The 9464-nt window shown below is 44.0% G+C and overlaps 1 pseudogene; it reads left to right on the top strand.

The window, feature by feature from the left end:
• Positions 1-240: 240 nt before the first annotated feature.
• LOC115287193 lies at positions 241-2820 on the top strand (annotated as a pseudogene).
• Positions 2821-9464: the final 6644 nt, after the last annotated feature.

Here is a 9464-nt window from a genome sequence, read left to right as displayed (position 1 = left end):
GGAGATTGGTGACAGGGAGAAGCTGGGAGGCTGAGAGAAGGGTTGACCCAGAGGGGAAGTGAGAGTCAGAGTAGGTGTCCAGGATTGAGGGCGGAGCCCATTTGCATTGTTGCAGAGACTCAGGGAAGGCTTGTGTGTTGAGAAGGAAGTCAGAAGAGAGGAGCCATGTGTGGGGAGGTTTGATAGAACAGACACCAAAGGCCCACTTTCTAAGAGAAAGAAAGAACATCTGCAAATAAGATGCTGTTGTTGCAACTGGTGTTGCTCACGGTTCTTGTCCCAGGTGCTGACAGTGACGATGGTGAGGACTGTCCAGTGTGCGCAGGTGTTAATGTGTGTTCGTGTGTATGCACTCGTGTGTCACGCACATCATGGTGTACATGCATATGTCTTGTGTCGCATGTGTGTTATGTGTACATTTGTGTCTATATAAGTACACATGTGGTGTGTGCACGTGTGTTCATGTGTGTGGTGTGCATACATGTGTATCCTGTGTCCACACATGATGTATGGGCATGTGTGTCCGCATATGCATGTGTGATGTGTGTACATTTATGAGTGCATGTGTATCATCTGTGTATGTCATGTGTGTAGATGTGTGATGTGTGTCTGTATGTGTGTTTCAATATATGTATATGAGTGTATGTGTGTATGTGTACTTGTGTGTACATGTGGGTCTCTCTGTGTCTGTATACATGTGCACATGTGTACATGTGTATGTTCCTCTGTGTAAGAAGGATTAAGTGTCTATAAGTTTGTATGGATGTGTAAGTGTATGTACCTTCATGGAGTGCACTCCCCAAGCACATATCTGGGGAATGAGGGTGTCCGCCTGGTTCTTTCCTGAGCATCCCTGACCCCAGGGCCCTGTACTTTTCCAAATGATGGGTATGAAGCTCGGGGCTCCAGGGCAGAACTATGGCTCCCAGTCCTCCAGATTTCAGTGCCCCTCCCTGGCACGTTTCTTCTGTATTCTCTCTCCTTCCCAAGGCCCTCTTCTTCCTCAGTCTATCTGTTCTTTTGGCACAGATTTCCAGGAGCCGATCTCTTTTTGAGCCATCCTGACAACATCCTCTTACAACTGTTCCTGGACACAGAATCAGGCTCAGCTTGGCTGGATGAGCTGCAGACCCATGGCTGGGACAGAAAGACTGGAACTTTCTTTTACCTGTGGCCTTGGTCCAGGGGCAACTTCAGCAAAGGGAGGTTCATGGAACTGGAAAAGTTATTCCACTCATACTCCAAAGATTTCTTCAGGCATTTCAGAACAACATCAATAAATGGCAGCTTGAATGTGAGTTGAGGTACCTCAGGGTAGGTGGATGGAGACAGCAGGTGTGTGTGCCTGTGTGCCTCCTGGAGTTCCTTCTTCCAGGAAAGAGCCTCCACTGGCTTCTGAACCTCTTGATTCCCCATCATAAAACTGAAACACACCCATCTGTTCGGGGTACAGAAGCCAGAGCATGATTCTTGAAAAGCTTCCCATCTTCTGCTATTTTCTCTCTTCCTGTTGACTTCAGGCTTTGCTCTTGTGTCCCCAGTAGTCCCCTTCTGTGACCTCCCCATTCCTTGGCCTCCAGTCAGACACCCTCTACTTCCTCACTCTGTGACTGATCCTTGAAATGTGTTTTCTCCCCATTCAGTCCCCCCAGGACCTCTGTCTATGTGTTCCCTCTACCCACTGACCTTCTTTCACCCTAGATGGTCTTCTTCCAGCTCTCCCTTCCCTGCAGTGACAAAGTCAGTCCTGCTCCTTCCCTCCAAACATTCTCTATTCTGCACTCATAAATTTGCAACATTTCCTCAAATTTAGGGTGAGAAGGAACCAAGAGGGAGAGGGGATGATGGTGACAGGATTCTAAAGGTGGAAAGATATGTGTCTTTAAAGTGATGTGAAGATCTTCCCTCTTAGTCTGAGAATATCTGCCCCATCTCTGCAGTGAGGCCAGAGGCCTGGCTGTCCTGTGGCCTCAGTCCTGGTCCTGGCCGTTTGCTGCTGGTGTGCCACGTTTCTGGTTTCTACCCAAAGCCAGTGTGGGTGATGTGGATGTGGGGTGAGCAGGAGCAGCAGGGTGCCCAATGAGGTGACATCCTGCTCCATGCTGACAGGACATGGTATCTTCAGAAGTCCTTGGATGTGGAAGCCAGACAGCTGGCCTGTCTTGCCGAGTGAGACACAGCAGTCTAGGAGGCCAGGACCTGGTCCTCTACTGGGGTGAGAAAGAGTAAGGGACCTGCTGAGAAAGGGTAGGTGGTCCTTCAGCAAAGCAAGAGAGCAAGATGAAAAATCTGAGATTTAGAGACTTCAGATCATAAAGGACAAAAATTTAGTAACCTGAGAAACAGATCTGGGTGTGAGGGTCCTGTGGATGTGGTAGGAATCAGACGGCTGAGTGAAGAGTTCATCTCTGAACAGGAATGGGAGAAGAGAAGGAGGAAGAGTGGTTGACATGAGGAAAAATACCAGGAAGGTACAGGTCAACCTGGGATGGATGGGAAGTGACACCCTCTGTGCACCAAACCCACAGAACAGCACTGCCCGTGGGCTGGGTCTTCCTGGCAGTGATGGTGCCCCTGGGGCTTCTGGACAGTCTCATGGTCTGGCTCTGGAAGTGCTGGTAAGTCTGAGGCCATCTTCCTGATCTTTCCCAAGTGTCTTTCCACCTTCCTGACTGTCCTCAGCCTTCCTCCTCCCAGTGCCCCTCTCCCTGCAGTCCTTACCTCCACCCAATGCAGACGATTTCCAATCTCTTCCTCTTAGGAAATCACCCGGGAGACAGCGCCCTGGCTTCCCTTTGGAGAGAGATCCCAGCAGCCTAGGGGCCAGGACATCCCTAAACCCATCTCAGCAGTGATGGACTTGCCTGTCTCTGTGTGCAACTTTTGTCTTTTCTCTGCCGAGTGATCAGTTGTCAATATCAGCTGAGTGTCGTTTAGTGGGATTTGTTGTTCTGACCTGTTTCTGGGACTTAGGTCTCAAAATTTAACTGTGAATGGGATGAAGTCCTAGTATTTCTTTTGGTCACAAGTATCAGAAGTCACTTCCCACACTGACCCCTCTCTGATTCACAAGTGGAAGCAGTCTCTGCCTGGTGAGAAATACAACCACTTTATCCTACACTTTGGCAAATCTATTCCTGACTCCAGCCCTGGTTGCCAAAGTTAGGTCCCTTTCCCTCTTAATTCTTAGGATTCTTTGAGACCCCTTGATAGCAAAGTCCATGTCTTTTTAATATTTGTATCTTTGGCAAAGAGTCTCACCTGCATGGAATAAGTCTTTAATAAAAATCTGTGTTGAATTTGTGCCAAGGTCATAGGTTTCTTTTTCTTTTGTTTCCTGTTTGTAGTAGTTGAGAAGTTTGCATATGTGGATATTCCTGGAAAATAACATTGATATGGTAGAAGGGGGAAAGGTGAAAATTATTGGGAGGGAGAGAGCAAATCATGGGACTTCCCCAATCTTCTCTCCTAGACTGGACTTTTTGGCTGCTTCTCTAGGGTTCATTCCACCTCATCACCCTCACATGGCCTCTTGTGGTTTTTGGTTGGTTGACTCTACCCTCATATGTAGCTCTGGGCTTTGATCACCATGAGTCTCTCAGGAGAAAGTATCCTGGGCGACGTGACAGGATGAAGGATGGATAGGTTACATCCAGCTCAGGCCAATCTCCAGACCACTGCCACTTGTCCTTGCCCAGAGGGATGGTTTGGGGTTAGGCACCGGCTTCAGGTGGCTCAGGTCACAGGCATTCTTAATCTTGTGGTCGATGGCAGGAAATAGATGATCTCTCTTGTCCCAGGTGATAAGGTCGGTGTATGAAGCCTGAAACAACTACAGTCTGTTTTTCAGCAGTGGCAAAGCAGCAAGACTGAGGGTGACACCTGCATGCAAGAAGGGAGAGAAACTCTTTTGTGGAATTTTCCAAGTGGGTCGATCCAAAATGTTCTCACCATGAGAAAGAGAAAAGAAAGAAAGTGAAAGGAGAGGGTCCAGATGTGAGGTGGTGGCCATGTTAACTAGTGTGACTGTGGGCATCATGTTACCTTGTACACATGTATTAGACCTCAAGTGTGTATTTCATTTTATGTTCGTAAAGAAAATCACAATTAAATATTCAAACATGATGAATGATACATAAAACATTAATTTTGATGATTTGCTTCAATTCAAGTTTCTTGACCCATTCTTTTTTTCCTTCCTAAATGCTGTGTGCCTGGCTAGAGGCTCTCTAATTAAGGACTGAGCATTCCTGTGTAGATTCCCTGTCTTTCATGTGTGCACTGGGCTCCCATGGTTCATCAGGCCATCCCCTCTGAGAAGTTGTGGGAATCCTCTCATCAGGAAGACCTTCTTTCATGTATGTCATGTCTCTGCTGCACCTGTTGGAGCTGGTGAGGGAGCTGGTGATTACTATTAGCTGGATGATTCCCAGCATTTCGAGTTCACATGAGAGCCTTGGTCCCCAAGACCTAAATCAATGAAAATCAGACATGAGAGTCAAAGGAAAGACTCTAGGGAAGGTGTCACCCTTGTAAGCCCTGTAGCTTGTCCTTGTGCAATTAAGATTAGACTTCCCCAGAACTGTCTTTCCTATAGTAGCAGGTGATGTTGGACTCAGCACAGACACCTCCTTGCTCAGTTAAAAGGTAATCAAAAGCTATTGTGTCATTAAAGAAAACTTTGGCTAGAGAGTTGAAGAAACTTTGTTGGACTGCTGTGCGTTAGCAGCAGAATTTGAATAACTTAAGAATTAAGGAGAAGTATTTAATCATAGCTTCATTAACATTTATCCCTAACCAGAGAAATAGGGACCTGTCCAAGGAGTTAAGGAGTGTCCTCTTCAACGCAAAATATGCATTTAGGGGAGTGACCAATGAGATGGATTATTTTGCTTGAAAAACTAGGGCCCAGTTATTTCCTTATCTTGAAATAAATGAGGGTCCTGTTCCCTGTAATGGTCTGGGAGATGTAGATGAAAGTGCCATTCTTCTAGATCAGTGCCAGAGAGGAATGAATCTACTTCATGGTCAGCTACCTCCATTCCTGGTCAATTTTATTCAGAGGCTCTAGTATCATATGGTTTTGTGGCAGTGTCAGTGGTCAGGAGCATTTAGTTGGGTCCCTGTCATTGGCGTGTGGGCTGTCTTCCTCTGTTGATGTTTCGGAATACAATTCACCAGGCCCTAGACAGTTACCAAGAGCTTCTGTTGAGTTAGGACCTGGGAAGTCTTCTTTAACCTGCTGAGGAAAGGCTTGGGCATCAGTCATTAGAGACTTACAGTCATGTCCCACAGCGTGAGACAACAGGGGATCAGCAGGAGGTTGTGCACCCATAGAATTTCTAGCATTCTGTAAGGTGCTTGTTAAGAATCCTGTGGTTTGTGCAGTAAAGTGGGTGCCTTAATCACTGGACAGGGTGGATAGTAGACTCCACATGGGAAATGCATTTCAACGGCTTTTTGTAGTTGTTTTATTTTCTTTCTTTCCTGCTAATGGCCTTAGCCTAAGAACAAGGAAAGGGTTTACCACCTCCAGAAAACACATACACAACATGCACATGTCAATAACACGTACTGAGGGACAGTTTAATGAAGACCAGTGGCAGATGTTAAAATTGTATAGATTTCTCTACACCAATGTCTAGTCATATTTGGAGGCATCTTAAGTGAATCCTGGTGGGTAAAGGAATGCCAAAAACCAAAGCTGGATTTGTCAAGGAGCCAGGAAGAACCAAGCAGCCATTGCGGGGTCTCCCAGAGCCCTGACTTTGTGGTTTCACCACCATTATTTGTCCACGGTAATATCTTTTTCAGAAACAGACTTTTGCTATGTCATAAGGGAATTAGGATGGCAGAAGTCTGGCAACGAAGGGCCATCTTTGCAGAAGCAGAGTGGACTTCATCCACATGTGCTACGTTTGTGCAAAAAATCTCAAAATCCCAAACAGGCTCCACGCTGTTGGCACAAAGCCTGATGTGTGGGTCATTCTCAAGAACTGTGAGATCATGACCTGAGCCAAAATCAAGAGTCAGATACTTACCTGATTGAGTCACCCAGGCACCTTCTAGTGGCTTAAATTTCATATATTACTTCGAATTTTTAACCCTTACAAATTTTAATTTCTACCAAAAACTAAGAGTTGAGGCATTGTGAACTGTTTGATATATCAGCATTTTTTAATTTGCAAATTTGTGAACACATTTAAAAGTGTCTAGAGGCACATGTCGCCTGGATTTTGTAATGCAATATTGACATATGCAAATATTTTCTGTTTTTCTGTACTAAACCCAAAGTAGAGAAGTCTTGTGTAGTAATGAATGTTCTAGGATTTTGTCTCATCTGGAAATGATCTAGATATTTAATGGCCTTAACTCAAGTATTTGACTTAGCAAAACTCTTAATATTTTTAAATTACCAACATTTTAGAGCTATTTAGAAGTCTACCTACAAACTTTTTAACCTTATTCACATCTATTTAATGTACTTATTTTTAACAATTGTGTTCATTACCCAAAAAACTTCATGAGGCATTAGACACAGTCAACTATCATTTACTTTTTGTTGTTGTTGATGGATCTTTTACAAGATAAGGTGAACTTATTCTGTTAGTAAAACAGGAAGAAGAAGTGTTCTATTTAATGTTGAGAACTCTAAACATGTTTTTAAAAGTTTATTTATTTATTTTGAAAGATATATGAGAGACAGAGAGAGCGAGAGGGAGAGAGAGAAGAGAGAGAGTGAGAGCGAGAGAGAGAGAGAGAGAGAGAGAGAGAGAGAGAGAGAGAGAGAACATGTGAGCAGTGGAGGGACAGAGAAAGGAAAAGAGAGGATCCCAAGCAGGCTCCATGTTGTGAGCACGGAGCTCAAGGGGCTTGAACTCATGAATCCTGAGATCATGAACTGAGCCCAAACCAAGAGCTGGACATGTAACCCATTGAGCCACCCTGGGGCTCTATAAAAATGTGTTTATTTTAGTCAAACCATCAACCTCAAAGCTTTTATGTTAAGTATTTTCCCATGACACATGAACTTGAAAGCATTTGGGTCCATTTCTATCCTTCTGAGTTTTAGAATGCCCAGTCCTCACAACTGCTTGTCTTCAAACCAGCTGAACAGCCCATTCACAAATCAATGTCAGCAATGCCTTCCTGAGGCAGAAAACTTTTACAACACAGGTATGGACACATATGAACCTATAAGACAGCTGTGGAACTTACAACTTCTGTTCTAAAATTACTGCCGTCAGACAGGTGCAAAACTGACTAGTTATAAAAGTTGCATTGGAGGTGTTTTTTTGTTGTTGTTGTTGTGGGTTTTTTGGTAGATGGAATAAAAGAACATTATTTATGTAGATGACTAAAGAGTTTTTAAAGGAATGTTTGTGGAAAAGACACTTAAGATTTGTATTTGTCCTTGGCAAGTCAAGTTTTAGACAGGCTTTCCCTCTTATTTGTACTCGTTATGGATTGTCTCTCTGGAATTTGCATTTGAGAATAATTTCTGGAAAGGACCAGGCAGAACACTTGTATATTCACAATTAAAAGACACAGAGAATAAATGTAAGCACTTTCTAGAAGGACTTTCGATCTTTTGAAACCAGAAGTTTTATACTACATATATGATCTTGAGATTAAAAAAAGAATTGTTGGACTTTGAATTGATTTTGGAACTGTACCACTGGCCCCCATGAAGACTAGATTTGTAAAATAAAAACAGCTGTTTTTTTAAAAAAAGTGTTTATTTATTTATTTGAGAAAGAGGACACACAAGTGGGGGAGGGGCACAGAGGAAGGGAGAGAGTGAATCCCAAGCAGGCTCTGACTGTCAGTGCAGAGGTCATGACCTAAGCCCAAGTCAAGAGTTGGATGCTTCATGGACTGAGCCATCCAGGTGCCCCAAGAACAGCTGTTTTAGTTTCTCAAAGATTTTTCTAGTTATCTGAATAATGTGAAAGGACTGGCACATGCATCCACCCATCAGAAAGTCTTCTTTTCCTCTGTGCACATTGAGCGAGGCTGAGGGGGCCTGAGTGATTTTCTATCAAGTTCTGAATAGCAGCTATTTAGTTTGGTTTACTTTCTGATTCAGGAGTGACTACATTTTATGAGTATCTTATCAGGCTGTAACTGGGAAACTGGGGCAAACAGTGAAGATATTGGGCAGTACAACCTCACGGACCCAAGGGGTGCCCTAAAATATACTACTTTTACCAGTTCTAGAGCCACCCGCAAAGACCACCAGAGAAAGAACCAGCAACCTACATGTCCCATGCGGGCAAAAAGCCAAACCTTGTTCTTAGGATGTCAAAGGAGATGAATAGGAAGGAAACAGCTCTTCCAGGAAAGGATTAGCAGCAAATGGGTCTGAATTTGCAAAGGAAGGGATAACGTGAATTTTTATTTCCCTACCAACTGGGCTCAGGAAGTCATCTATCTAAAAAAACTCTGGAGGACCTTCACTTGGCTGAAGGATTATTTTGCTGTGGATTCTTGTTCAGTCTCTGATGAAGGAGTGAAGGATCTCTGAGGAGGATCACTTGTAACCTACGCAGGAGGTTTCAGTTGGGAAGAGAGCAGTCTTGTACACGTGGATAGCGATCAAGATGGAAAATTAGAGTGAGTGCCTAGGGGAGGGTGAAGAAGGGAAGAGGGGCAGTGGGGGCTTTATCAGCCTCATCTTTCCTCTTGGGCACCTTCTGTGGTTTAGATTTTTATCAGCCTTTTGTAACAAATCTTTCAATGAGATTATTTTGTAATCTTGACACTTCTTGGAAGCTTCTGAACACCAGTGAAAATAGGCATCCATTTCTACTTACTTAGTTTGGGAACCCTTACTTTCAAGTGTACTTCCTAAATGAATAACGTTGTATAATTGGAATGTTTCCCATAGTGACCACTATAATTCTAGATGTGTGTGTGTGTGTGTGTGTGTGTGTGTGTGTGTGTGTGTGTAATTTTTAAAAATCTTGTTTTAATCTTGTTTGATATCTTCAACTTCCAGGACTCTAGTTCTTAGACATAATCTGGGCAGGTATGACTGAAGGAAGTGTGCTTGACTGTTTAGAATTTAAGAATCCTATAACTAAGCCTCTGGGCTTTCTGGGGCCCAGGAAGTACCTGCGAGGGAGGAGTGGTGAGGGTGGGGCTGTGCATGTGTCACAATGTGCCTCATCACAACCAAGGTTTTCTCGAGGTTGGCAGATTAGTGTCAATCCAAGCTGTTTGGTGACCAACTTATCCTGTCTCAGGAGCCTTCTGGAGGGAAGAGAACTCTAACAGCCTTTCAGTGCCTGACTTGCACCCACCAGTTTTGTGGCTTTTTGCCCTCTGAGATCCCACTAGAGACAGCCTTTATTTATATAAAACAAGACAACAAACATGCACTTTAACATACTAACAGTACTGCATGCAGCCATCAGAAAGCCCTGTGTGCACCACCAATTGCCCTGCAATATTGTCAGGTT

The sequence above is a fragment of the Suricata suricatta genome, chromosome 3 (genome assembly GCF_006229205.1).
Source record: "Suricata suricatta isolate VVHF042 chromosome 3, meerkat_22Aug2017_6uvM2_HiC, whole genome shotgun sequence".
In the NCBI taxonomy this organism is placed as follows: domain Eukaryota; kingdom Metazoa; phylum Chordata; class Mammalia; order Carnivora; family Herpestidae; genus Suricata; species Suricata suricatta.
Note: the sequence above shows the minus strand (reverse complement) of the source record. Positions and strands in the feature narration are given on the sequence as shown.